The 27,028-nt window shown below is 37.4% G+C and overlaps 1 protein-coding gene across 2 annotated transcripts in view; it reads left to right on the plus strand.

Annotated features, from left to right (window-relative positions):
- Positions 1–7,814: 7,814 nt before the first annotated feature.
- The window catches only part of LOC135712171 (probable serine/threonine-protein kinase kinX), a 53,764-nt gene continuing 34,550 nt past the window's right edge, over positions 7,815–27,028 (plus strand). For both annotated transcript variants that reach the window (XM_065235135.1, XM_065235136.1), the window contains exon 1: positions 7,815–8,168. The gene's annotated coding sequence lies outside the window, so the exon portion shown is untranslated. The remainder of the gene's footprint in view (positions 8,169–27,028) is intronic.

Consider the following 27,028-nt stretch of genomic DNA (forward strand, 5'->3'; position numbering starts at 1 on the left):
AATCTCTACTTATTAACAACAATTTTGGATTACCAAAATTTAATCCTGCTGACAATAACCTAATTAACCTAATAAACAATGCAGTTTCAAAAACATCATGCACAAATTAAAACCATGGACAACACAACTCAACGGTTACAACTTCAGTGCAGTTCCATCAATTTCAGATTTTTTTTTGGGAACTTCAGATAAGTTCCAAGAACTACAGAAATAATAAAAAGAACTTCAAGCAGATCTATTCACGGAAATTTAAAGAACTTCAATGAAACTCCTAAACAATTAAAGGAAATTCCGAGAATTTCTTTGAAGTTTCTTGAACAGACTGCGGGAACATGTGGAAAGTTCCAAGAACTTCTGGGTAAGTTTGGAGCTCTTCTAGGAAGCTCCGAGAACTTCAAGGCGGTTCCGTTAGACCCCAAATTCAAATTGCCGTATCTTAACGAAATTTCAATGGATTTCTGAAATTTCAAATGTTTTTCAAAGTAAATTTAGTAAACTTACAGTTGAAATTATCAGACTGTTTTTGGAGGGGTGGTTATCTTGGGAGAGGGGTCATTGTTAAAATATATTTTTGAAGTAGCATATTTAGATGTTAGAGATGTGTACATCACGAGATCCCAACCATATAGGATGTTGCTTCTTTCTGCAAAGATGTTCAGGAGTACAAGGTTTTCAAGTGACCAAGCTGCGCCATCTTAAATACACATTATATAACGCTATCTAAAGATCCTGCTCATATGGTTTGCTCTTGTCTTCAGTAAGATAGTTCAGATGGACAAGGTTTATCCTAAGGTAAAGCGTTTAGTTCATAATTCACTCACCAGGTGGCGCTAGTGTGACATTCATTATGAATTGTTGGTCCTAACCTAACATCTTGATCAGATAGAAGGTTCCCACCTTCAGCAAAGTTGTTCTTGCGAACAAGACCTACTTTATGGTAAAGAGTTCAGCTCAGAATTAAGTCACCAGGTGGTGCTAGTGTGACATCATTTTTTTATAGTTTGCCCTAACTTAACATTTTAATTAGATAGAAGGTTTCCGCTTCGGCAAAAATGTTCAGATAGACAAAAACTATTAAAAGGTACAGGGGTTATTGAAACCTTCTATCCAGTCAAGATGTTAAGTTAGGACAAACAAGTCAAAATGAATGTCTCACTAACGACGCCTGGTGAGTTAATTTTAAACTTAACTCTTTTCCTTTACATTGTTCGAGACGGGAACCTTCTATATAGTCCACATGTTAAGTTAGGACAAATCATGACAAATAATGCCACCCTAACGCCACCTGGTGAGTTGATTTTGAGCTGAACTTTTTAACATAAAATAGGTCTTGTCCATCTCAACAACTTTGCTTAAGACGGAAACCTTCTATCTGGTCAAGATGGAAAGTTAGGCCAGACAATTCGCGTATGTCACAATAGTACCGCCTGGTGAGTAAACTATGAACAAAACTCTTTTTTTAAATAGGTCTTGTCCATTTGAACATCTTTGCTCAAGACGGGAACCATCCATATGAGCAAGATCTGTACACCCAACCGGGGGATGTAAGATTCGCTTACAATTATGTGTGATTCATCATCAGAGGATGTTAGTGGAGACCGCATGAACCGAGGATGCGATATACCTAGCTGCGGTCCGATGTAAGAAAATTGGAGACCGAAAAATGTGGAGTGTATTAGTGAGTGAAATTAATTATGTCGAAAAAAAAATAGAAAAAATGTTGCCAGAACTCGAACCACGGACGTTTTGACTATCAGACCTGTGCTTTCTCCACTGCTCTCTCCATGCTCCTGAATATGGATAGCCTAAAAGCAAACATGAAGCGCCCCTTTTCTCGCATGCTCGACTTCGTATGCTTTTTCTGCTGGAGAGATTCGAGACAAGTGTGTGCGTCGTTCTACAATGTTCTACAATGTACGTCGTTCTACAAGCTTACTGGTATAGTCGAAAGCGTAGATGGAACACGAAATAAAAAAAAGACAAAAAACCATTACATCGCCTGCATGGTCAATTTCTAACATTCGTTGCGATGTTCATGAACAGAGGATGATAGGAAACGGAACTAACATTCATTGTAATAGATTTTTGGTTTGCGTGTAGATACCCGAGCAGGAACCGATACCTTATCGATAACAAATGAATATCTTAATGTGGTATGGTACCAGATTTTGGTATGCTTGTGGTATAAAACCTTGTTTTGATATTTTTCAGTTATCGAAATATTTTGTAAAATATCAAAGGAATACCAAAATAACAAAATGTGATCTTTCAGTTTTAAGGCAAAAACACATAAAAGAGTTATTTAATTGGTATTACAAGACCTTCAAAATAACAAACTATGGTATTCTGGCATCTAAAAAAGCGTCTGATATCCGTTTGTTATTGTAATAGCTAAATTATTTATTAGTTCGTTATTCGTAGAATAGTTCTGAGGTATTATTTTTGGTATTTTACCTCTTATGTCAGCCTCACTAGTAGCACATTTAGGTTGCCAGTTATGCTATTTTCATACCTGAATTTGGTATTCATAAGTTATTTAACCTGCTCGGGTAGCGTTACATAATGTATATTTAAGATGGCACAAGTTGATCAGTTTCATTTTTAGCGCCATCTAGTAAATTTTGTCATATACTAACCATAGTGTAAACAATTTTGTACTGCTGAACATCTTTTTCAGGAAGAAGCAACATCCTATATGGGCGGAATCTCGTGATATAAATATCTCTAACATCAAATATGCCACTTATGTCACCATAATATTTTTTACATTGACTCCTCCTCCCGAGAGATCCGCCCTTAAAAAAGTTTGTTAATTTTAGCTGAAATTGAACTAAATTTACTTTTCAAAACCTTTGAAATTTCAGCAATCCATTGAAATGTCGTTAAGATACGGCAATTTGAATTGGCCCCAAGGTACATGGAACCGATTTTTTTTTTAGTACAGACGAAGGACTAAGAAGTTCTGGAAATTTGAGGGAAGTCTAGTTTAAAAAATTGTTGGTCATTCCCATTTATTTCAAAGCGTCAGAAAATTGTGTACTTCAGGAGAATTGCAAGAACTTCAGGAAAGCTCCGAGTACAACTGAGAAGATCAGAGAACCCCAGGGCAGTTCAATTAACATCAATGGTAATGACAAGAACTTTCAAAGAAGTTCTAAGTATCTCAGGAAATTTCCAACAACTTTAGCAAAGTTCCGAGAGTTTAAGGAAAATCTTGTCAGCTTCGATTAATTTTCATGAATACCGGGAAAAAGCGGGAACATTTTAAGGGAAGTTCAAATAGATTTATGGCAGTTTCGAGAACATTAGATAAATTGCGGGTACTTTAGTGAAGACCAAAAAACTTTAAGGCAGTCCCATTAATTCCAGAAAAAAAATCAAGAAAACTCTAAGAATCTCCAAGATCGTCTCCCGTCCAAAAAAACTTAAAAGATTTTCAGTGATATTAGGGTAATCTCTTTATCTTCAAGAAAGTTCCGAGTACTTTGCACAAGATCAAGGAACTTCAGAGCATTTCCATTAATTTCAGAAAAATTACATTTAAGAAATTTCAAGGGATCATGTAAAATTCTGAAAATTTCAAGAAATTTAAAAAAATTTAAAATATTTTACAAAAATTTCAGGAAAATTTCCAGGACATTTAGGAAGATCTGAGATCTTATTGACAAGCTAGGTAGTTTTAAGAAACATCGAAAAGTTTGGCGAAGGTGTTAGAACCAAACAAACAATTCAAGCTGCAGATGTGCCTCATGCAACTAAAAACAGGCTTTTTCAGCGTTTAGCCTACTCAACTGTATGTTAGCAAGTTGAGCAAAGATTAGAGATTAAAAAATATGATCCGTGAAGATCGTGGAAGTTTCGAATTTTTTAAGAAACATTTCGAGAAATTCAGAGAAGATCAAAGAACTTCAAGGCATTTTAATTAATATCAGGAAATAGGCGGGAACTTTTAAAAAGTTCTGAGAAATTCAGGGAAGTATAGAGAACTTTAGGAAAGTTTAGGACAGCTCCAGTAGTTTCAGGGATCATCTCAAACGTCAGGAAATAAGTCTAAATATTCAGAAAAGTTTGAAGATCTTGAGGAATAAGTTCTGATAAATTAAGTGCAGTTTGACGAACTTTGAAAAAAATGAAAATCAAGACCTTCAGTTAAAGATTATCACTGCATGAACTATTTTCTTTTAACTTCAGGAAAATAATGGGAGCTTTAAAGAATTACCGAGCATCTTAAGGAAGTCAATAGTACTCTAGTGAAATTAAAGAAAACTTGTGGACCTTCAAAGTCCATAGAACTCCATTGAAGTTTCAAAGCAAAAAATAAATTTTAATATTACATCCAAGATGATGCATTTCAATCATGTCGAAAATCTCATGTAATTTTTATGGCCACAAACATAAACAAATGCAGGAAAATCGTCTTTCTGTCAGTTCATGCTCTGTATTAATAATAATTTTGTCCTTTTTGGTAAGTAAAATTACACCATATTGATGTGATATCAACATTAATTTTTTGCTGTGTTAGGGAATTCTAGGAAAACTTTGGGATCTTCAGGAAAGTTCCAAAAATATCGGAAAAATTGCAAATGCTCCAGAGAAGTTCAATGATCATCAGGGTTTCGTAGAAATATTTTAATTGAAGATCCGTAATCAGCTGGGCAGTTTCATGTATGGTGGGAACTTGAGAGAATATCATTGCAGTTCTTTTTTTATTCAGAAAGATACAAAATTAGTTTTGAAAAGATGATCCCAGTATTCAAGAAGTCCAGGATACTTCAAAGAAGCTTAGAAAACGTCAGAAAAATTTCAGAAATTTTCCAAAAAGTTCAGGAAACTCCAAATATCAATAGTAATAGTATCAAAAACTACAAGGGACCGCCCTATGGGGTTGTACGCATTGGTGACGTAGGACTACGTGGTCTTATATAGAAAATGTTATTTGTTAAGTGCAGCAGTAGCTTGTGTTATGTGTAGGAATAGAAATTTGAGCGGGGTTTTCTCTGTTTTTTACTCCTTAGTATGACGCGCTTGACATAGATGGCCCACAGCGACTCACGAAGAGCTACTGATTCCGATCAATAGCGGTGCGGCTTCTTCCTCCTTCTATGGATGCTCATGTGGGCTGCAGCTTTCTTCAATTTAACAGATGCATAGAAATATTTCTGATCCATTGGTGATAAAATTATTGAAATTGGTCCAGGGGCAGCTGAGTTATTAACGTTCAAAATCTTGCAAAATTTTGTTACATGTTCCATTTTCTGTTTTCACAAAGTGTACCCCCATATAGAAATCACAGACGTAGTCCTACGTCAAAACTTCAGGAAATTCGTCAGAACTACAGATAAATTCTGAGGAAATTCAAAGAACCTTAAAGCAATTCAGTTCAAAAGTCTTAAGATTAGCTTAGATGTTTTGATATTTTCAGGGATGTTCTGAACATTTCAAGATGTTCCGAAAATTCCACAAAACTTGCGGGAGCTCCATGACTTTTAGGAAAAATGAGGAAACATCCGGGAAGATCAAACAACATCAAGGCAGTTGCATTAACTTTTAGAACACTGTTGGAACTTTTAAGAAATACAGTTATAAATTCTTTACCCTACGCTAGAGAATTTTAAGAAAGTTTAGAGATATTTTTGAAAGTTCCGAGAACTTTAGGAAAATTAAGGGATCTTAAAAGCGGAACATCTAGAAAATTGAGAAAACTTTAGATCTGGTCTGAGAACATATGGACAGTTTCGAGAACTTCAGGACATCTACGAGAATTTTAGGAATTTCTCTTAATACTCCCCAGAATCTCTCTTATTCCTTTGTACTCAATTTGCCCACCAACCATCTTATTTCGGAATCTTCATATGATTTGTTGTGTGACGTGAGCATTTTGGAAGATTGTAGAAAGTGTGTATTTTTATCATCTACCGTCTCCCGCAAGGAGTAGCCCTTAAACCAAATGTAGATACATTGCGTTTGTATTGAAATTGTTCGCTGTCACGTACGAGCGAAATGAACAGTTGAGTTTCTTGTACATCAGAAGCGATCCTCAGAAGCAAAATAATCAAATTCATGTTGGGCAAAATGATTGTTATGAATATTGTCAACCCCAGTGCCTTAATCCTTGATATTATCATCAATTCAGCAAGAGGCAATTATTTTCCATCGATCTGCGTGTTAAACCCAAAATGACACATTCTTCAGCGCTATATTTGTGTAAAATGAAAATATGTAATCATTTTACATTTGATCCTCACAATCATCCCCACCAAGATGAAGACGAATCTTAATATTAACAACAACACAGGCGATAATGAACATCCAGCCACGAATGAAGAAAAACAAATGTTACCTTCGATATTCAGAGGTTGCCTTGATCAAGACAATCTTGATATGCAAAAATTATAAATTCATGCAGGTATTTGTCTATCTTTTAAGGTTGTCATCATTTTCAGCTAAGTTGAGTGTAGAAGAAATGATTTTTATCAGCACTGATTGTAGCCACTTCCTAGGGTGTAGGCCCCTTTGCCATTTCTTATTCAAAGACTACGAGCATGGTGGGATGGATCAATGGTAATGGTTTTGGCTTATCAAGGCAATGCGGTCTGGCCAACTCTATATTGGTGAATGTATTTTACGTCTCAGATATCGATAGCCAACAAAACAAATTGATTGCATTTTATGAATGGCAATGGAAATTTACAACACACATATCTGCTTGTTTTCTATGATTACGAAACCGACTTTCGATCCATATGGAAGAAAATACTAATATTCTCGTCCAAGTGTGCAGAGTCATGCTTTCGAATGTACCTTGTTTGATCAGGAATTAATTGTCAACTGCTCCACCATAACTAAAAATGCTCCAGCAAAACGATAATTACGTTACTCATTTAAAAAGGCATCCATCATCGTGGGACACACCCCTCTCTATTCACATTCCAGCTACCGAAAAGTCCATTTAGGGAAAATTCATGCGATTCACCTGATGAGAAAAGTATCGCCGTTTGCCCCGCAGCTGTGTGTTCATTGAGAGTGAGACCTGGTGGAAGTACTCTCACTCTCGATGAGTACTGTTCAACAACAAGTTGGTACATATCGTAATCGTAAGTGAGAAACGGAGGCGTGAAACTTGTTTGGTCACTTGACGCTGGTGCTGCTACTACACCTACCTTCGCTCGGGCCGGTCGGTCGGTCGGTCGGTGTGACAAAGTCGTTTGTCACATCGGATCGCCATCAGCTTAGGTGGAAAACTCGCGGAATGAAATTTATGAACTAAGTTGGATGCTGCGTGGCTACTTGGGTCCACGGGTAAAGAGGGGCGAAAAGTTTAATATAGAGCAGCAGATCCGGGGGTCCTAAGACCATTTGGCCGTAGTCGCTGGTACCGGATAGCCGCACTGAGTTGGCATTCCACACCGTCGTCGCGAACGTGATCATCAACTGCCGTTCACCGTCAGAAGAAAGGATCAATTTCTCTAAGGCCTCGAAAAAGTCTAGACTGGATCACGTCACGATTGATTGGCGCGCGATCTGCGCTAATGAGGCACGATCTTTGAAAATTCCACCCATATAGACGAAGGCTTGGCGCGGGTGCGCGTGTGAAAAGTGTCCGGATTTTTGGACCCCTGCCGCATTCGGCTGGTTGTGGAAGTGAGTGAAGAAAAACAAAAACAGAAAATAAAAACAGCAGCAGCAGCAGAGTGAGAGTGTCGTGCATCACAGAGGTCTGGGACGCAGCATCTGAGACAGGCCATCTCATATCGATTCGAGATCGCGGACGGTACGGAGGCGAAAACTTTTCCCTCTTCGGTGTGTGACGGATGCGAGAGTGCGCGCGCGCGCGTGTGAATTCAAACTTTGTCGGACGGATAACGGATAACGACCTGGACCTGGGGTACCTGCTGGTGGAGAAGATCGAACGGGAAAGTTCATGGCTTCACTTTGGTTGGCGTGAAAGGGAAATGTGATTTTTTTGGTTTTGAAAAGGTCATAAAGTGAGATTTCAAATCAAGTGCTTGGGAGTGCCGGTTTGAACACGTAGATTAGAAGGTGGTGAGCAAGCATTTTTTTTCCCGAAGAAAAAGATTGTGTCTTAGAGGAGGATAATAATGTGTTGAGCGGAAAACCCTACAGAGAAGACGTGAAGTGCGGATAGTTTGATGAACATCTCCAAAAGGGTAAGATGGTGTTGTTGTTGAGTGAGAGTGATTAGCCAAAAAATGCTATTGTGCAGAGATAATCGATGCTTCAAACGGGAAGCGACGTCTGAAAGGTGGACTGGTGACCGATCGAAGGGAATGTTTTGGACGTTTATTTATGAATGAATCGTTTCTACTCAGTATGTTGACGTTTAGAAATCTACAACCAATGGAAGCGTCGATAAAGGAGGGTTTTAAAAGTGTTTGGATGAGGACATTTTTGGTCGTTAGTTCAATAATAAAATTGTTTAATCGTTTCGTTACGCCTCTTGAATGTGTCTAAGTTATGCGCTATGGAGTGAGATCTGCACAAATTTTTAGTATTGAGCATGCACTGATGGAAAAATATAGATTTGAGAATCAAGACATCTATCCCTAGTGGAAGCATATTCAATTGGCCCAGTATACGTCGTCTGGCCTATAAGTCTTTACTAGCATTCGATACTCATACTGATGGATCATAGTGATGGATCGCTCTTTTTAGGCTTTGTCATTAGTTTTTATCATAGAATGCTTACGTAAAATCTAGTTGAATTTTCAGTTAACCCTTCGTAAAATAGGTAGTGTAATGCTATTAATCTCCCTATAAAGATGCAAGAATTTCGCCCTGTAGAGCCACACTCTGTGTTATCACTGAAAGTGCACTCCAGAGTGCTCTACTGTACTTTCAGTAAAAACACAAAATGTGGCTCTGTGGTGCGGAAATTTTTACTTTTAATAAGGAAATTAATAGCATTACACTACCCTTTTTTAAGATGAGCTAACTGAATTGGATTTAGCGTCCTACAAGAGCGATCCATCATACATATTGAAGATTTGAAAAATATGGGAAATGCGTGGTACATTTGGCTGACATTAGCTTCTTACATGAGAAGTAAGTAATCAGTAAGTAATGATCAAGACTGCAGTTTGAATGATCGACAAGCAATACAAACACAAATATACAGAGGCTAGAACATTTTGTTCATCTTTAAAGTGTCACAGTTCCGTGAATCAGTTGACTTTCATGTATGTGCCTGAAAGTATGCGACAAAGAAATGATTGAGTTTTAGTATATGATCAAAACTTGAAGTGGCTTCTGGACCCCGGAGATAGCCTAAATGTTTAAAGTTCGTGCTATATATTTTATTTTTATGCTGCTAATTTTATTGAAAATAAATCTGAAATGATTATAGATCTCAAAACAAGGCTCTACTGCAAGTCTACTGATAATAAATTGGTCCATTAACATTGAATTTGTTCTGGAAATGACGTCAGTATATGAAACAGCAAAAAAGGTTATCTTCCATTTAATTCCACTTAATTAATTTTGGTATCCATGACAGATACGTATTTCGACTACAATGTGCAGTCTTCATCAGTGTCATTCCCACTAAAGAACTTATCAAAATCTAACCCCCTTAAGTACTCATCCCCTAGGTAAAAAAGTCAAGATCATAGGTATAAAAATGAAACTACAATGTGTTGAATCGGAACCTACCTAACTAATAAAAACCAAAGATTTAAGTAAGCTAAAGGAGAAAAATCTATACAACTCTCTAATAAGGAAAATCCCCAAAGGCTTGGTAGCCATCATAATTTCCTTATTAGAGAGTTGTATAGATTTTTCTCCTTTAGCTTACTTAAATCTTTGGTTTTTATTAGTTAGGTAGGTTCCGATTCAACACATTGTAGTTTCATTTTTATACCTATGATCTTGACTTTTTTACCTAAGGTTTGTTCACCTAAACCAACGGTTCTCAAGGTTTCGTTGACTGCGACCCACTTTAGAACATTCAGTAAGCTCACGACCCACGAATTTTGTAGACAGATATTGATTTAAAAAACACTAAAATGGTAAAAAAACGGGTGCCAAAAAAGCGATTAAAATGCATAATGACTTGTGAAAACACATATATATATATGTTCGAATGTACCACATTAGGCATATATACGTTAGGCGTACGAACTTTAGGCATACATACGTTAGGCATATATACACGATAGGCATTAAAGCTCATGCTGTTAAGAAAGTTTTCTGGTACGTTCTGCAACTTCATATCTGGAAATTCAGATTGCAATATAATTATCAGAGCCTTCTAGAACTTATAGCTTATGATAGGGGAAATGGATCTAATGTCGGCCTAAATGCCCCTAATTTGGGCCCATACATAAATTCAGCAATCGTTTAAATTTTCAATAGCGACCAAAAATATCCATTAGTACCATCCCAATGACGCGTTCATCTAGATAAAATTGATCAGTAGCAGATTTTTAGCGATGGTCAACATTAGAGCCATTTCCCCTATGTGCTGGATTGACTGATGCACAATTCTAAATTTTCACTCCACAGTGCTCAAACGGTTCCAAATTGGGTCCTGACTAGCCTTCCAAAATTTTAACTCAGTTGGTAAGAAACTGACTTGGCACAATCCCTTTGAAGTTTGTATGAAAATTACTATGGAAAAGCAAATTTGTTGTTCATATCTATCTAAAAATGTACCATGCATTGTTTTTTCAGCTCAAAGTGCAGTGCATGAACTGACATTACGCTGCTTTTACTACATTTGTTTATTTTTATGGGCATAAAAATTACATGAGATTTTCAACATAATTGAAGTGCATCCTCTTGGATATAATATTATTTTTTTTGCTGTGTACATTTCAGAATAAAATGTAGAATTTAGAAATCCATTGTTAGCCAAATAAGGTTGTTCACATACTAAGGAGCAGCAGTGTGAAAGATTTTTTTTCAATTGCAGGAACTGTTAACAAATACCAATAATGGATAATTTATTAAGTCTGCTCTCAAAGCTCTTCAAAGCAAAGGAATACTATTTTTAAGATCTAAAGAATAAAAGATCTAACCTTGAATCCTTGAAATTAGTAACTCAGACGTAAACAAAATTTCAACATCTGGATTTAGTAAAAAACATGACTCAGGGCACTAGCTATAAAACATTGGAATTATAAAATCATTAGATGTTATTATAATAATTTGTACTTGTTAATTAAAAGAAGAAGTTGGAAAGTTTGTGTTTGACACAATAAACCTGTCAATATTGCTTTCAGAGTGTCCCAATAAGTGATTTTAAGATTGGTGTCGCAAGTCGTAAAATCATTTATTGTAACTATCTGAAAGCGAATTTGACTGGTTTTATGTGTCAAACACTTGCCTTTCAACCTTTTCTTGTATCTTGCAAGTACAAAATACCACTATAACATCTAATGATTCCAAAAATCCGAAAATCATGTTTTTATAGCAAGTGAGAGGAAGCAAATGATGGCTTACATATTCTAGAACTGGAAATTTATAGCAAGATTTCATGCTTCGACCAATCTTTCTGAACCCAATTTAAAAAAATACATCTTGAGTATGAATCATAGAAAACTAGATAAACATTATTTATCTTAAAAATAATGTGAGATCTCAGAATAAGAAAATTAGTCATACACTTGATACGAAAAAAATGTATTAAAGAACCGCATCTTTTCAAGAATTTAGGTCACACAGCTCACAAACATATTCGACAAACCGGGTTCCCCATTTTTATTATCCCTGTTTTCAAGGCATTTGAGATTTCGAGAGATTTAAGAATTCTGTTAGTATGGAAATATTCAAGATGGATATTGAAAAAAAAAATTAAAATAAATTGCTGGACCTAATGATTCTAGTACATATATTGAAGGACTATTGGCATCGTGAAATAATGTTTTATGTTCACCTGTAACCCGTATAATCTAACCACATTCGGCCTTATGATGTTAAGCATAATGTCATTCGGTTTAATAGCTCAAGACTTAACACCAGGGCCCAACAAAGTCACTTACAACTGAAAATAATCAAGCGACGACGAAGCTGTCAACCATCACTTTCAATTGAAAGTCATTCTGTCTTCTCTTTGAGCAGATCCCCTTCAACATCAACAGAACCTCTTTGGATCAGTTTTCATGCTGTTTGTTTTGGCTTGACTCGTGTTCATTTTGTCTTTCATTGTCAAATGAACTTGCTTTCTCATTGATGCGAAGCTGTTCGATAAAAATTCGCACAGTTTTTCTGACTTTTGTTGATTGTTCACTCGGTTCATTTAAGCGTATGTGCAAATATCTGTGCACGTGGATGTTAAATTTATCATTGTCGGGTGGTTTGTAAAATTTGAGAATTTTCAGAACAGAATGACACGTAGATTGCAAAAATCGTTGTCAGACGCCATCATGAAATCCAATATGGCGACTTTTGGTTTCAGAAAAAGTGGAAAATACTGTCAAATACCCATCAATGTGGGTATTTTTTAAATCCCAGTAACTTTTAGAGCTGAAACTGATGTCTGACTGCCATTTTAAAATCTAAGATGGTGGCTTTGGATCAGAAAAAGTATGAAATACTGTCAAATACCGATCAATGTGGGTATTGTGGGAATCGAGGTGACATCTAGATGCCAGAAATCGATGACCGATGTCAGCTTGAAATTAAAGATGGTGGCTTCCGATTTCAGAAGAAGTGTCAAATAGCGTACAAATGGCGTTGGATATCTATTTTCTAAATTTACGAGTCGTCCCCGTTCGGAAAATACCCATATTGTAGGGTATTTGACACATTTTCGGAAACCAGTTGGGCACCATATTGGATCCCAAAATGGTATCTGATATTGATTTACGCGTTGTCCCCGTTCCGAAAATATCCATATCTTACGGTATTTGACACTTCAGAAAAGCAATGGTCACTATCTTGGATTCCAAAATGGCGTCGAGTATCGATTTTACCCATACCTTAGGTTAATTTAACTCATACCTTAGGGTATTTAACACTTAATTTGAAACCAGAAAACTCCAGAATGGCCTCGTTAGTTTAATTTAAAATAATATTTTATTACTGCATATAATCCGGATGCCATCCCTTAAGGCACCCGATATTGTGCAGATACAATCCGGATACTTTAAAAACTAAGGAAGCAATTTTCTAGTCATTCATAGCGTCAATTGAAACAAGTCTTAGCTTCAAATGAAGTGAACTAATGCGCTTAACGAACGAAACAAGCGATAGTCAAGTCATGTTTAATAGGAGGAATGTTCATTGTGACTCGATAACAAGAAACACAATGACTTACATGAAAATGATATTGCTCGAAATGAAGCGATTCTGCGGAGAGTTCATTTTATTTTCTTTGTTTCGAAAATGCAGAACCCTGCTCAACACAAAAGCAGACTAGGCGACTCAATCACATCTCAAAATATGAGATCATTCGTATAGAAAACCATTAGTCATTAGAAGATTATTTTCAAAAAACAGCTCATCAGAAAAATAATGGTAGATTTTGAGATTCGGTCAAATTGTCCATCATAAAAAAAAAATCCATATCAAAATCCAGCTCTGATCTGAAAATAACATAAATAATAAATAATAAAATAATATTACAAGGCATTTCAAGCTTATTGCTCAACTTAGTTTTCTTTGAAGCACTTCCACATTTTAATTGAGAGCTTTCTATGCCTGTTCATATGCCCAAGGAAGTCGAGAAATTTTCCAACCCGCAAAGTTAATAGACCAGACGGAAGCCGCCTTCAGCATGAACTCGCTTCGTAGCTGCGCCTTTACCGATTGAGCTTGGGGAGTATCTCCTTGAGAAAAAAAAAAAAAAACAATGTATCATTTTCAGTTATTTATTTTCTTGGCAGTATACATTCTAAGTATTTAGTGAAGATAATTAAACACCACACACAAATTTTTTATTATTCAGTGTTTATTGGACATCTTTGCTTCCTTAATCAGTGATGATGTTAACGCTTTATTATTATATGAAGTAACTTTTAAATTAGACACTATTATACATTTATTGAACGATTATTCAACTGCAGTAAAATTAACCCAAAAATATAAAGAACGGTTGGAGACAGACAAAGTTGTCTTTCCTTTAGTGATTGTTTTAATTATTTCTGACGAAGCACGCACCACACAGATGCTAGAAAATTTATTACATACACTGAAAAAGTTTTCACTTAGTTTCTATTAAGAAAGCACATAATATTTTTTTTCCAAAAACAAAGATAATAATTTTTATCTGAATATCACATAAAATCAGAATTTATATGTGAGTAATCACTAATCATATTTATTTCATTTGACACATATCGTTCATGTCGCTCTTTCATCATCACCGTGGGTCCCTTTGCATTGCTCAATTTTGGGCAATGAGAAGGCGGATTCACTTGCGAAGGTGGGCGATATGGAAGGCGACATTTATGATCGACAAATCGCCTATAGTGAATTTTTCTCTATTTATCGTCAGCAGTCGCTCGTTAGCTGGCAACATCAATGGAGTGAAGGGAGCTTGGGACGACGGCTACATTCAATTATCTCTAAGGTGTCGAAGTTTGCATGGTTCAAAGGGTTGGACTTGGGTCGAGACTTCATATGCGTGATGTCTCGTCTCATGTCCAATCACTATTGTCTAAACGCTCACTTGTTCCGTGTAGGGTTGGGATACAGCAATCTCTGTGAATGTGGACAAGGCGACCAGGACGCTGATCACATCCTTTGGTCTTGTGCGCAGTATCGTGGAGTCAGATCACATTTTTATGATTCCCTTCGGGCTCGAGCTAGACAACCTAATGTTCCAGTTCGGGATATTTTGGCTAGACGCGATCTGGAGTTTATGAAACTCATATATGTTTACTTTAAGAATATTAACCTTAGATTGTAAGTTTGATTAGCCTTGTGTTTAGTTTGTATTTTGTACGTGTGGGTTTTTTTTTCAATGTTTGTTTTCAAGATAAATAGAAATAATTTCATGTTTTAGGATTAATTAAATATTTGTATCGTACACCACACTTCAACCCTCCTTCTTCCCTTTTCCCATCCAAAAAATTGTAAATCTCCACTAACCTTGAGACAACCGCGAGTACTCGGTCCAGTTCGTTTAACTTTAAATATAAGACAGTAATAATGTATAACGGAAAGGATAACTCGGCTCTGTAAAGTTTATTCGATTGAGCCTGTACAAATAAAGTAATTATTAAAAAAAATATTTATATATATATATCGTTCATGTGATTTACTGCTGCATGAAAGCTATGTGAAATTCACATGGATATTTTCCACTGGTTATGTGATATATTTTATGAGTTTACATATACATGGTTTCGAACCCATGTACCTTCTGATCACCAACCGTTTTTCTTGCGATCTGAGCTATCCTAGAATACATCATATGGGCTGCTCAATATTCAATAAAAGCTTGCTTGAAGCTGAATACCTATATCAGCACTCCCGATCGTCCCAAGGTCCAGCGGGAATCATTAATTCATTCATCGTTGTGATACATGATACCAATTTTACCTCTTCACCTCTCCAATTTCCAAGGAAAGGATGCTGGGTTATTTAAGGGGTTACGCCTACCTGCAAGACCGAAAAAAAGCGAAAGTTTGGATTTTTTTCTCGAAAACGACGCAACATATTGAAAATCGGTTTCCTGCCGTTTATTGAACACACATTAAATGGTACATTTATCAGTCGATGCTGTAAAAACGAGGTCCTGGTGCCCCGCACCGCTGCTCCCCGTGGACGATGTTCTAAAAAACGCTTTTTGCGGTGCCAACTGCGGTTTGTGATGTAATCATCTGAAATAAAAAAAAAAACCATGCCAAATCGTAAGGCATGTGTTAAACTAGGCCTTGATCGTTCGGTTTTTTTAAAAAAAAAATTTTGACAAAATGGCGGCCTTGCAAAGTTGAAGTGCCGATTTTTGATCCTTAAAATTTGTCTTTGATCGGCTGTAAAAAATCGAAATTAAATGATAGACGAAATCCGAACGATCGTGGACTGCACAAAATAGCACTGAATAGAAATCAAAACGAATCGGACGAATCGAATGTTTTGAGAAATTTTTGGCACCGGTTTTGAAAATATGGTTCCGAGATAATCGCGTTTAAAGTTTCAAGTTGGGTTTAGTCCACTATAAGTGAATATTTTTGTTCGTCGCATAACTTTCACAATTTTCATCGGATCAACTTGATCTTTTGAGGAAATATTCTTGGCTTTATATACTTTCGATTAGGACAATAAAAAAAATCGATTTTTTGAAAGTTTGCAGGTAGGCGTAACCCCTTAATAAACTAAATCAATGCATTTGTTGTCGTGAGTGATGTGTTCGACGATTACGATTTAGAACACAAATTTAAAAAAGGTTGAGCTTGGAATTGAACTCGCGACCTTCTAGTTGGAAAGCGTAAACCAATACTATACTGATCTCGTCTTGTTGATAGGCTGAACCAGTGTTGTGGAATAATGAATCTAATACGTCGTATATAAAGCATTTACAAAGCATGCAATTAAAACATGGACGCATAGTGGTATAAGAGCTGTTTTGCTGACTGTATTCACCTTTATACAGAAATATTCTAAAGCAAGGAAATGAATCTAAAAATGGAGCTAGAAAACATTTATAAGTCGTCTAATAAAGCATTTTTATTAAATCAATTGAACACAGTCGAATGAAAGCGTCAATTATGTGCAAATTACATTTACTCAATTTGTTATTAAATCAAACTTCTGGTTCTGAAACAGGGAGAAAATCAAAGTTTATAAAGCTTTTATTAAGTAAATTAATCATATCAGAGCAAAGAGCTTAATAAAGGCTCATCTATCGATCTCAATGTGCTTTTTTCAGCACATAATTAAACGCCCTGTTTTATTCAGCATTGTACACTGTTATACAGCATTTATTCAATATGTATGCTTATTTATGACTTTGATTTGTTTGTTGGGGTGTATGTATTGAGCTGCTAGGAATACTACGATGTCCACGCTGCAGCGAACAAGTCCAAGGTCAAACCATCCAACGCGCAACATTGAATGATTGTGCGGATCAACTTTCTGATGACTGTGTTAGGGGTAAGCACCTTACGGTGGAAGAAAATGTATGGGAAATTTGATTATTTTCACATTTCTGCATTGTTAACTATTTAAATATGTAACAATTATAATGTGTGACACACCACGCAAATCATATAACACTAGTGAATCTAACGACATATAAATCATCAAAATCCATTCATTACTTACCAAGTTATCAGCATTTAAAGTATGACAAACAAACAAATAGAGAGTAGAAAGCGAGCTAGGACAACTTTGAGGAAGGTACGAATCGGGTGGATCATCTCTCTTTACCAAACTCCCCAGTTGGAGAGGAATGGTTAGGGGTATCCCAGTGTTGGAAGGGGGTGGGAGGTACCGTATACCATATAAGATGACATCTTCAAGCCTGTTATTTGAAACTTAGCATCTTAAACCATATATGAATGATATTTATGAACTGTAATCACATTTACTCACATTCTGCATACATTTGTAAGTCAAAGAGATGTCAGCCACAATTAATGACAATAATGACTAAGAGACGTTTAAAAACCTTTTAACTGTTAACATCGCTTCTCTTGGATTGAGCAGTGAACATGTTCAAATATCTGCAACCATGAGAGAAAAAAACAGCTGATGGTCAATATAACAAGATATGATTCATTTAAATGCGAGATTTAGTTTAAAACATGCAGTGCTCTTGACTGCTCAAGTGAGAACAACACTTTATCAAACCTCCTTTAAGTGTGGAAAATAAATAATATAGATTGTAATTCATCAATTGTCATGATTAAAAAAAAAGCAAGCATGTCAGCCGTTCATTCATCGTTTTGATTTGAAGTCAATGCTCTAAAAAGCCATTCTGAAAAGCTTGCTATTGGCAGTGCTTCAATGAGTAGGTAAACAAACTTCAAAAGCCATTACCGATCGGCAAGGAATGGTGGTGAATGCAAAATTTCTTTATGAATGGATATGATGTTTTATGTGGTGCCAATCCTCCCCACGGAACGGATCCGATTATGATTATGAGGCCTGTTTCACTCGTTCCGTAAATTAAATGCCTCTTCAATCGTTTTGCCATCATTGGATCCAGGGTTGGCATGCTCAATTTTCCGCACAAATTGCTCATTTTTTTTAATAACTATTCACTTGAAGAAAAAATTGAATCAACTGATGGACAATCATCTGTGGTTCGTAAAACACAGTACATTTATATTTTGGCGAAAAGCTGTTTCTCATTTTTGCGTCACAAAAACAAAAAGAGAAACAATTGCTGCTCATTTCGGACTTTCAATGAAAAAACTCTTTGGTGTGAATTCAAATGTTGTGTTTTAACTACTATCTGAGTGTCTACTGTGAACTGTGATCCTACTATATCCATTGCTAAAAGTTTCATCAACTGAGTGAGTGAAAAATTATGAACAAAAGAGCAATTTGTGTAAAATCAGAGCATGCCATCCCTGATTGGATCCCACGTGGTGCTTTTCTTTTACATCGCTTTACTGTTTTTTTTATCATATCGGGTGATATAAACATATCCGACTGGACCGGATGGAGGGAAAAAATGCATAGCCCGTGGCCACCGAAAAGGGGCATTATTACGCAATGGTGAGGTTTACACATGCGGAAAGGGAGGGCTTGCCGTGAACGCCGTCGGACACAGTGTGATAATTGATTTTCCTTCGGTGGTGCATCGTCAAGCCATAGCACTAATATTGGTGATTTGTTTGGAAATGATGCTGCGGATGCGTTCGGCTGCTTCTCACTGTTATGCACGGTATTTAGCGGAACGGCTGGTGGTTGCGAAAAATGGTGCGTTGGATTCGGGGTGCGTTGATGGGTGTACTTTTTCGGTCGAAGTTTTTCACGCTTGTCCATGAAATGGATAATGGTATGTTGAGCTATGTAGGGGCGTGTGTGGAGAAAAAATCGAGAGTCGTCAACTGTTGCTAATAGGGTAAAAGAAATATGATTGCTTAGATGAAACTATTTAATTCAAACGATCATATTTTCATTATGGAAATTTGATGAATAAGATTGAATTAAGGTATACTCTAAGAAAGCCTTAGCGTGAAACTTCAGAAACATAAATGTCAGCATCCTTAAAACATGCAATATTGAAATTTCTACTCTATGTTTGATGAAGTGTAACAAGTACAAAAGACATAAATAATGTATTTGGTATAGGTACTTTTGCCCCGTAACGTGGGTAGATCACCTTTTCGTGGTACGTTACGGAATGTAAGATCTACCACCGATTTCTAGTCCTGACTACTTCAAACTAGGGGAACAGGATTTTTCAGTAATCTTAGTCCTTGTTACTTTTTATGCCTTGTTGATAGTGACAAGACTCGACTTTGTCCACCGAGGATGATCTTGAAACAAGGAAAAAATGAGTTAGTTAATCTTCATCTATGTGATGCCTAATCTTCTAGTCGTTGATCCCTAGTTTGAAGTGATTAAGACTAGGGTTCTGATGCATGGCCATTATCGGTGTCATTCCTTTATTTTGTTAATAAGGAATACAATTTGACTGACAAAGGGGCGCGCCTTTGGAGGGTGTTTCAATACTCCGAAGGGTATAAATAGCGGGACCTTTCAATTAGGGTCGGATCCTTGCGATAAATGCGAAAATGACAACTGTAAAAAAATCGAATACTTCATCATTTCTCAATAGTGATGGAGTAATACGACATGCAGACTGGTCGCAGTTGTGTTAGATCCCGAACAGAGGAAAAAATAGGTACTGTGATTTATATTTGGTAATTGATGGCAGAACATTATCGAAATTCTTAATGAACCTAACCGCAAATCAGTCCTAGCTGTTTATTTATCAATTTTGAATTAGCATCATTATTCAGGTTATCTTTCTATGCTCTGACGTATGCTACGTCTTACGGGAAGCTAAATTTAAAATTGTGGACGTCACAAAAACGTGTTAGTTTCTTAAGGTTTATAACTTTGTCATTGATAGATGAAAATAAAATCCAAATACACCAATCGATAGAAATAACTCTACAAATCTGCTGAAATAAATACTTTTCCAAGTTTTCATAGAAACACTTTTGAAAAATGTATTAATAAAAAAAAATGATAATTTTATTACTGTTTTCATGAAAGAAAAAAACCTTTTATTACGGATTTTTTTAAATCGGGGAATCTGAAGTCACTGGGAGAAACCTGTGAGTTTAGATGAAAAATCGGGAAAAAAAAATACTTACTCTGTATTCCAGAAAAAATTAGATTTTGAAGAATTTTGAGCAGATTTTACATTTAAGAATGAGTGGCGGAGGTAACACCAATGTATTTCAGAGAAAATTTAAGGGAGTTTTATAAAGAACTATTATGGACTATAAACTTTAACGTCAAGTCACTGGTGTGAGTTCAGGTTCAGAGTAGGATTTTTAAGTAGCTCTGTGGAAAAGTACAAGTCGATTGAGAAGAGAATCCCGTGAAAAGGAAGCAAATTTCGAAGAGCTTCATGCTATTTTGCATTGATCTGTAGAAAATTTCAAGGCTGTTATAAATACATGCTTTGGAACTCCCAGAGAGAATCTTAAACTTAGTTTAGAAAAGTTCTGAAATAATCTCTATGAAGGGAAATTATTCCAATTGAAGATCCTGTAAAGGATTTTGAGTTAATTTTCAAGGTAATTAATGTAGGGCTCTCTTCTGAACGCTAAGCGAAAGCACACACAAAAATTAGGTGCACAATTTTGCACCTATTTTATGCGAAATTTCGTAACTGATCACGAATATTTTGCAATCTGAAAATTTTAACTTGAAATCCCTTCAAACAATTCTCGGTGCATCTTTTATACTGGTTGAGTAAAAAATTATCACTAAAAACTCCTTTTTTTAGATTTCGTACGCTTTGTCAATGCAGATCCATGATTTTGCATAAGAAAACGAAGTGTTTCTGTGGTGAGAAGATCCGAGCCTTGCTAGTGCATCAGCTCTTTCATTTCCGTCAATCCCGCAATGACCAGGAACCCAATATGGGGTCGTCCATTAATTATGCCACACATTTAGGGGGAGGGGGGGTTTTGAAAACTGTGACGAGCCATACAAAAAAAAAATTAAGGTCCATACAAAAAATGTGACAAAGAGGGGAGGGGGAATTTGAAAATGGGCCGAATTTGCGTGACATAATTAATGGACCATCCCTATAAGTTGACTTTATTATTACAAGACAATTTTTGAAGTAACTGAACACACTCCCAGACAAGTTTTGATGTACATATCGCCGATATTAAAGCATTTAGAGCAGCTTGACTGTCGGACATTATGCATATATTTGAGATCTTATAGTTTCTACGCAAACATATAATAGAACACTCTAAAATTGCTTGGATTTCAGCTTGGAACACAGTTGGCCATCTGTCCATAGGAACCGATATGTCTATTCCTGGGCCAGTGACTCCTGCTCCCACTTGATTGTTCATGGTCATGGTCTTGCTTTGTAGCTGTGCCTTTACCGGCTGAGCTAAAGGAGGCCCCGTTAAACCCACCATAAGATAAATTAATTCACATTGGAATTCGGAAACAAGATGAATAAGAGTCATGAGGGGCAACAAGAACAATGTTGGCCACACCCGGACATGTTTCGGGTACGCCCAGGAAATGGCAAGGGCTTTTTAAATCAAAATCCGTCATGCGACACATCAAATCACATGAGAATTCAAGGCTATAACCATTCTCGGTCATATTGAGTGTCGTAAGAACTATATTGGCCACATTTGGACATGTTCCGGATACCCTAGGGGAAGTGGATAAAATCTGTCTGAAGACAAACCTCATGATGCAATATGTTGTCTAGTATTCTTAATTCTATAGAAGCAAGCCTAAAAACTTTGCTGGGACTGACTTGTGGCTACTTTTCACTGCGGTACAATTTGACTTGGAATTGTTTTTGTTATTGAACAAATCACCTTTATTCAATAGCACAGATAAAAAAAATTGTGGGGTTGTGTACAAGCAGTGCTGATAAAAATCATTCCTTCTACACTCAACTTATAGCTAATTTGTTTATTATCGGGGTTGGAACCAGTTCCAACCCAGTGCGAAACCGAACTTTTTGTCAGTGCGAACCTCAACCTGAGCTAGGTTATAAAAACAAACGATCAAACTGACGTTTGCAAGAAAACAAGCAGACCCGATCTTGATACCCGATCCAGGTTGGAACTGAATAATAAACAAATTCGCTATTAGCACAAACGAAGTGACAGACGACTTTCTCCGAAGAAATTAATTAAAATAATGTGGTTCTCTGTAATAGAATTTTAGTCCACCTTGCGCCCTTCACCGCCAGGTTCGCTAGTATTTTTGCTTTGAATTAATTCAAGTTGGTTTTGTGTGCAATGATCTGGCAACCCTCGTTCTCGCTCGCATAGACGTGGTGCTGTTTTCTCACTCATCGAAGGAAATTTTGATTAGAGTGAGAAAGTAAGGAACAATCCGTGCGGGAACCGTGTGCGTTACTGTAGGTGCGGCAGAAGGAATGTTGACAACTCTTTCGTTCTCACGGTGTTCTTACGTATGATCCAACGTTACGTCACACTAGATTATGCATAAGAACGTCGTGATAATGAAAGTGCTAACTTGTTTCCTTCTGCCTCACCACAGCACTTGCGATTCTCCGTCGGTTTCAGGTGCATACACCTTTTTGACGTTTCATCATCTTTCTCTATCTAGCACACATGGATGAACGGACGGTTTGTTTTCCCACTAATCTGTGTGGGTAGTGAAATCCGGAACATTTTCTCACTTTTGAGCATCAACGTCAACTCGGTTTCGAATCGCATTCCCACTTGAGGTGGCACCGTTGGCAGTAATCCACAGCGCCGTGGGAAAGACCTGACTAGTACTGGAAAATTCACCGTCTAAGGAAGGTCACCATTAAAATTAAATCAACCTAATTTTCTTCGCTGTAACGTACTCCGGATCAGACTCGCTGGTGGACCGTTTTCGTGGGAAGGTTTTCGACCCGAAAAGCTACAATTTGAACAGATTTTCAAAAGATTTCTGGCAGGCGTCTTGGGACGCACGATCTCCTGTCCCACCGAGGCATCCGTTAGCGTGTCCGTGTCGGAACGGATGAACTCTTTGATCGACTGCAATTCTACCATCGATTTTCGGCACTGCTTTTTTGGTTAAATTCACACGATAGTTGATCGAACACGGTCGACGATCCGGCGGAGGATGCTTCGTCTTCATTGTCCGAAGAAGTCAACGATTTGATACGACCGGTTTGGCTCGAAGCAATTTTTCGACGGAAGTTCCTCGTGGCAGTGGAATATAAATGCCACGCTGCTGCATCTGCTGACTAAAGTCGTCCTTGTTGTTGCACAAAGGGCACTTGAAAAAGTACCCCGCCGATTGGGCAAACTGTGCCATGCAGCTCCGATGGAACCAGACATTCTGACAGCACGAATCGATTCCAGCTTCCTGTACGGTCCCATCTCATCGTAGCAAATCCCACAGGCTTCGGTCCCAGATTATTTCACCTTACCCACCAGCGCTACGTGCTTATCGCACCACGACTGGAACGTATCCACGTAATGCGACAGGCACTCATTCTGCATCCCACAAAGCGTCTGAAATGAACGGAAGCACTTCTTCGTGCAACACAAAACGTTTGCATACCGTTCCTTGGGGCCCATGCATTAATTTTGTCACGCTAAATCGAAGAGAGAAATTTACACCCCCCCCCCTATCGTGACGTTTTTCCTATACCTAATGCATTGCTTGTCACAAAATCTTAGACCCCCCCCCCCCTAGAGCGTGTGACATAATATATGCATCAACCCTTGCAGATGTAACACTTTTGTCCTCGCATACGAGCTTCCTCATTTCTGATGTCCGATGTCCTCCTCCATGAATCCGAAGATTCCCTCCTCGTCTTCAGTATAATGACTAGTTTTGCCACGTATAGTAGACCAGTCCAGAATAGTGCATCGTACCGCAATCATGCTCAAACGCTTGACATACAGCATCTCTAGCCGTAATAAATTAAAAAAAAAATCAGTTTCATCCGATCCTCCTTCATTCTCACCTCCAGCACGTCGATCGCCTCTTTGATTCGATGGATCTCGGCATGATTTTGGAGTAAATTTTCCTCCTTTAGATCGCCCTCGTCGAGAGCTTCCGGTTCCGCTACGGAGTAACGAATGCATACCGAGGATGGACGCAAAAAAAAATATAATAAAATAACGAAATTACAATGAATTTTACGGTTGAATTTTGGGCACATTAAAAATTTATTATTAAATTATTGGAAAGGAGGAATAATAAATTTCGTTTTTAACGATACAATTATCAATGAAAATTAATTTGATGAGATCAAATTTGTTCGACAAAAATCATTTTTTTATTTTTAAGATGCTTAGCTTAACAAGCCCCCTTTTTTATTGTATATTTCTCATATACCATGATTTTCGTTGTGATATAGTGAACAAGTGGGGCATAGTGAGCATCCCATGCCTCAGCTTGGTCTTCCGGCCGTTCGGAACAAATTGGTTGGTGGTAGCCTTATACATTTTATGAATAATCAGCAATGGAAATTTGCCAAAATGTATAAGAGGATTTTTATCAGTGCTGGTATCGGTAGCATTGGTGCTCAGTACGGAAAACCAGATCGACGAAAAACAAATCAAAGGAAAAAAAAAGAAATGAGATTAACAGAACTTTATCTGTACAAGTTCAGAAAAAGTTTCATATTTTTGAATTTCCTGCAGAGTTTTAAACTTTTTTCGAACAGTCCGCAATTCAAAAACCCAGTAAAACATTACTGACTGGATTAATGTGTATATGTTATGTGCAGCTTATCTGCTGTAATATTCAACAACTTTTTTTTACTGTTTCCCTAATAAAAAACTACCATACATGAACGAAAACCCAAATAATAAAACTATTCAACAAATGGTTTGGATGATACCCCGAACACGTCGTTAAGCAAAATAACCATAACAATTTTATTAGGGTTGGTTTTCAATTTCAGATTGAATTCCAATTTCCCATTTGCATCGACGTAAAAACTTGCCACAGCTTGTTAACCGAGCTTGTGCTGCATAGGTGGAAGAGATTACTCCGTTGAAAACTTCATCTGCATGATAGCTGGAAAGTTTGATAACTGGTACTTGTCGATGACGATGATCTCGTCTAATCAACCAATTCGACAGGGACATACACTACCCGCACCCGTACCGGAAAATGTTTTGAATGATGAATAAGTAGAGGCTGAGCAGTCGAGGCAGCAAGAGACAAAAGCGTGACATCAAATCCTATGTCCCGATCGATTCGTACAGAAGTTTCAATGCGCTGCCTGTTCGGAAAGGATTCCCCGTGACATGAGCGAGCGTCACTACGCGAAGCATGCCAGCCATACCTATCGGGTTGATATCGATCCAGTGATCGATCTGTACGACGAAACTACTGCCACGGCGATTGTAATCCGCTCCATGAAAGTGCAGCAGCAAGTGACGATCTACTGCGACAAATGCAACGTGCCTAAGAAATCGGCTTTCAGATTAGTATTCCACCGGTTGGTTTGGCAAACACGACCAGTACTCGCACTGTCTGGTTCTGCAGAATAATAAGAAGAAGCTGGAGCAAACAAAACTGATATCCGGCAGCTTGGGTGGATCCTTCCAGTTCCGCTACGGAGGAGTGAATGTATACCAGCATACCGAGTATGGCCGGGTTCTGTTTGGCGTCCAACAACGATGTCTGTCTTCTCGGTCGCGAATGACTGTGACTTAGGCTTCTAGCACGGACTGAAGAAATCTGTAGCAACAATTGCAACAAGCGCGAGTCATTGACAGCTCAACATCGTTTACTTGTAAGCAAATGTTAACCCGATGTGTTCATCCCTAATCATTTTGGCCTATGGTCTTTCATTATACAAAAGAAGCGATATAATGACATGCTGTTTGACAACAGGCTCTCCCTTTCAATTTTCGTTAGAGAAAAAGAGATAACAGGCGGTACCCCCTAGTTTAATCTAGTACATATGAGTAGATAGTGTTGCCGTGAGGTACACTCGAAAATTGAAATTGTAAGTGCGTCAAATCAAATTTCGAGCCGCTCCGTCTGTCACTTCGTTTGTGCTATTAGTGAAGACAACCTTAACAGAAAGACCAACTACTTGCATGAAACTGAATTTTGACATAACAACATTCTCTTGATCAAGGCAACCTCTGAATTTCGTAGTCAACATTTTGTTTTCTTTATTCGTGGCTGGATGGTCATTAACGCTGCCGTTGGTGTCAATATTAATATTCGTGTTCATCTTGGTGAGGATGTAATACTTAGTAAAACTTGGCTAGTCAGAAAAATGTGCTCATAAAAATGCGAGTACATAGTCTATTGCATTTGGTTTCTAAATTGTAATCAGATATGAATATTAAAATACGAACATATGACGAAATATAAACAAGTTCTCCACCGTAATTTTTGGTATCTGGAGGATTTTTCATGGAAATTGTTTAATAAAAAATGTTTCTCTAAAACAAGTGAACCTCTCCGCCATGAATGTTGTGAGATAAAACAATTCCGAAAAAATATGTTACTTTTTCTAGTAGCTCCATCATTAGTTTTAAATTAGGTCTCTGAAGCAAAGAAGAGAATGAAAGTTGCATTTTATGATAACGCAACCGGCAGTTGTGTTTTCCGAATAAGTTTGTGTTTAGTATAACATCAATTGAAAATTAGGGGTATTCAGTTATTCAACTTCAAAATCAGAGCAAAAGCTCGTATACAGGATCTCACCCTGTAGCATCTTTTGATAGTAAGCATCAAACGTATGCATTTCCAAAGGCTGGTTAAAAATTAATTTGAATGTCCTACCTCGAGCTGAACAACCTTTTTTTTTTCCTTTGGTTTGTTTTTTTCCGTCGATCTTGTTTTCCGTGCTGAGCACCAATGCTATCGACGTGCCAGGAAGGCAGCTCCCATACCTGGACCATACCTATCGACCCATCAACTCATGAACCGGGGACCAACGGCT

Source organism: Ochlerotatus camptorhynchus, unplaced genomic scaffold (assembly GCF_037179485.1).
Source record: "Ochlerotatus camptorhynchus isolate MF236.1 unplaced genomic scaffold, CSIRO-AGI_Acam_v1.1 ptg000461l, whole genome shotgun sequence".
In the NCBI taxonomy this organism is placed as follows: domain Eukaryota; kingdom Metazoa; phylum Arthropoda; class Insecta; order Diptera; family Culicidae; genus Ochlerotatus; species Ochlerotatus camptorhynchus.